The 3,662-nt window shown below is 42.0% G+C and overlaps 1 non-coding gene across 1 annotated transcript; it reads left to right on the top strand.

Moving 5' to 3' along the window:
- The first annotated feature begins 3,137 nt into the window (after nt 1–3,137).
- On the top strand, nt 3,138–3,241 carry LOC112767510 (small nucleolar RNA R71). Its single transcript, XR_003184952.1, has one exon. It is a non-coding gene; the product is annotated as a small nucleolar RNA R71 (small nucleolar RNA).
- Nucleotides 3,242–3,662: the final 421 nt, after the last annotated feature.

The raw sequence follows: 3,662 nt of genomic DNA, 5'->3' as shown, positions 1-3,662 counted from the left end.
AATCATTTTTATGATTTTTCAGATTATCAAATAACATGTCTCCTAGTCATCATTCTTTCAAGAGCCAACATATTTAACATTCTTATACAACAACTTCAAAAGACATATGCACCGTTCAAGCATACATTCAGAAAACGAGAAGCATTGTCACCACATCAATATAATTAAACTAAGTTCAAGGATAAATTCAAAACTCATGTACTTCTTGTTCTTTTGAATTAAAACACTTTTCATTTAAGAGAGGTGATGGATTCATAGGACATTCATAACTTTAAGACAAAGTCACTAAATACTAATGATCATGTAATAAGACACAAACATAGATAAGCACATAACATAGAAAATGAAAAACAGAAGAAATAAGAACAAGGAATGAGTCCACCTTAGTGATGGTGGTGTTTCCTTCTTGAGGAACCAATGATGTCCTTGAGCTCTTCTATGTCTCTTCCTTGTCTTTGTTGCTCCTCCCTCATTGCTTTTTGATCTTCTCTTATTTCATGAAGGATGATGGAGTGCTCTTGATGTTCCACCCTTAGTTGTTCCATGTTGGAACTTAATTCTCCTAGGGAGGTGTTGATTTGCTCCCAATAGTTTTGTGGAGGAAAATGCATTTGAGGCATCTCCGGGATCTCATGGTGATGAGCTTCCTGCGCCTTTTGAGTTTGAAAGGGACCTCAGGGATCACCTTCTTCTTGGCCACAACATCATAGAAGTGGTCTTGATGGGCTTTGGAGATGAACCTTTCCATCTCCCATGACTCGGAGGTGGAAGCTTTTGTCTTCCCTTTTCCTTTTCTAGAGGATTCTCCGGTCTTAGGTGCCATCAATGGTAATGGAGAAACAAAAAGCTTATGCTTTTACCACACCAAACTTAGACTTTTGCTCGCCCTCGAGCAAGAGAAGAAAGAATAGATGAAGAAGAAGAAGAATTGGAGGAGAGGGAGAAGGGGTTGTGTTTTGGCCATTTAGGGTGGGAAATTGATTTTGAATTTTTGAAGGTAGGTGGAGTTTATGAGGTAGGTTTATGGGGAAGAGTGGATGGATGTGAGTGGTGAAGAGGTGATGGGGAAGAGAGATTGAGGTGATTGGTGAAGGGTTTTGGGGAAGAGTGTTTATGGGATTGTGTGAAAGATGATGATTGAGAAGAGAGAAGAGAGTGAGTGGAGGTAGGTAGGGATTTTGTGGGGTCCACAGATCCTGAGATGATCCTGTGGGGTCCACAGATCCTGAGGTGTTCAAGTATTTACAACCTTGCACCAAATTAGGCATGTAAAATGCCCTTGCACACAACTCTGGGCGTTCAGCGCCAGGTTGGTGCCCATTTTGGGCGTTCAACGCCCATTTGTTGCCCATTTCTGGCGTTGAACGCCAGAACCATGCTTGTTCTGGGCGTTCAGCGCCAGCTCTTCTCCAGGGTGCAATTCTGGCGTTCAGCGCCCAGATACTGCCCATTTTGGGCGTTCAACGCCCAGATATTGCCCATTTTGGGCGTTCAGCGCCAGAACTATGCTTTGTTCTGGCGTTGAACGCCAGGCAGGTGCTTCCTCTAGGGTGTGATTTTTCTTCTGCTGTTTTTTATTCCGTTTTCAATTTTTATATTTATTTTGTGACTCCACATGATCATGAACCTATAAAGACATATAACTAAGAAAAATATAATTAGATAGATAAAAATTGGGTTGCCTCCCAATAAGCGCTTCTTTAATGTCAATAGCTTGACAGTGGGCTAGGAAAGGTCTTCCTAGGATGATGGATTCATCCTCTTCCTTTCCAGTATCCAGGACTATGAAATCAGTAGGGATGTAAAGGCCTTCAACCTTTACTAACATGTCCTCTACTTGTCCATAAGCCTGTTTTCTTGAATTGTCTGCCATCTCTAATGAGATTTTAGCAGCTTGCACCCCATAGATTCCCAGTTTCTCTATTACAGAGGGGGGCATGAGGTTTATTCCTGAACCAAGGTCACACAGAGCCTTAAAGATCATGGTGCCTATGGTACAAGGTATTATGAACTTTCCAGGATCCTGTCTCTTCTGAGGCAATGTCAGTTGATCCAGATCACTTAGTTCATTGGTGAACAAGGGAGGTTCATCTTCCCAAGTCTCAATACCAAATAATTTGGCATTTAGCTTCATGATTGCACCAAGGAACTTGGCAGCTTGCTCTTCAGTAACATCCTCATTCTCTTCAGAAGAGGAATACTCATCAGAGCTCATGAATGGTATAAGGAGGTTCAATGGAATCTCTATGGTCTCTAGATGAGCCTCAGAGTCCTTTGGTTCCTCAGAGGGAAGCTCCTTATTGATCACTGGACATCCCAGGAGGTCTTCCTCCTTGGGATTCACGTCCTCTCCTTCCCTTACAGGTTCGGCCATGGTGCTTATGTCAATGGCCTTGCACTCTCCTTTTGGATTCTCTTCTGTATTGCTTGGAAGAGTACTAGGAGGGATTTCAGTGATCCTTTTACTCAGCTGGCCCACTTGTGCTTCCAAATTTCTAATGGAAGACCTTGTTTCATTCATGAAACTCACAGTGGCCTTAGATGGATCAGAGACTAAATTTGCTAAGCTAGATGGATTCTGCTCAGAATTCTCTGTCTGTTGCTGAGTGGATGATGGAAAAGGCTTGCTATTGCTAAACCTGTTTCTTCCACCATTATTAAAGCCTTGTTGAGGCTTTTGATCCTTCCATGAGAGATTTGGGTGATTTCTCCATGATGGATTATATGTGTTTCCATAAGGTTCACCCATGTAATTTACCTCTGCTATTGCAGGGTTCTCAGGATCATAAACTTCTTCTTCAGAAGATGCCTCTTGAGTACTGTTGGATGCAGTTTGCATTCCATTCAGACTCTGAAAAATCATATTGACTTGCTGAGTCAATATTTTATTCTGAGCCAGTATGGCATTCAGAGTATCAATTTCAAGAACTCCCTTCTTCATAGGCGTCCCATTACTCACAGGATTCCTCTCAGAAGTGTACATAAACTGGTTATTAGCAACCATGTCAATGAGTTCTTGAGCTTCTGCAGGCGTTTTCTTTAGGTGAATGGATCCACCTGCAGAAGTATCCAATGACATCTTTGATAGCTCAGATAAACCATCATAGAATATATCAAGGATGGTCCATTCTGAGAGCATGTCAGAAGGACACTTTTTGGTCAACTGCTTGTATCTTTCCCAAGCTTCATAGAGGGATTCACCTTCTTTCTGTCTGAAGGTTTGAACATCAGCTCTAAGCTTGCTCAGCTTTTGAGGAGGAAAGAACTTGGCTAAGAAAGCCGTGACCAGCTTATCCCAAGAGTTCAGGCTGTCTTTGGGTTGAGAGTTCAACCACACTCTAGCTCTGTCTCTTACAGCAAAAGGGAAAAGCATGAGCCTGTAGACTTCAGGATTTACTCCATTAGTCTTAACAGTATCACAGATCTGCAAGAATTCAGTTAAGAACTGAAAAGGATCTTCAGATGGAAGTCCATGAAACTTGCAGTTCTGCTGCATCAGAGAAACTAGCTGAGGTTTCAGCTCAAAATTGTTTGCTCCAATGGTAGAAATGGAGATGCTTCTTCCATGTAAATTGGAATTAGGTGCAGTAAAGTCACCAAGCATTCTCCTTGCATTATTGTTGTTGGGTTCGGCTGCCATCTCCTTTACTTGTTCGAAATTT

Source organism: Arachis hypogaea, chromosome 17 (assembly GCF_003086295.3).
Source record: "Arachis hypogaea cultivar Tifrunner chromosome 17, arahy.Tifrunner.gnm2.J5K5, whole genome shotgun sequence".
NCBI classification, from domain to species: Eukaryota; Viridiplantae; Streptophyta; class Magnoliopsida; order Fabales; family Fabaceae; genus Arachis; species Arachis hypogaea.
The sequence above is the reverse complement of the archived record's forward strand: the minus strand, read 5'-3'. Positions and strand labels throughout refer to the sequence as shown.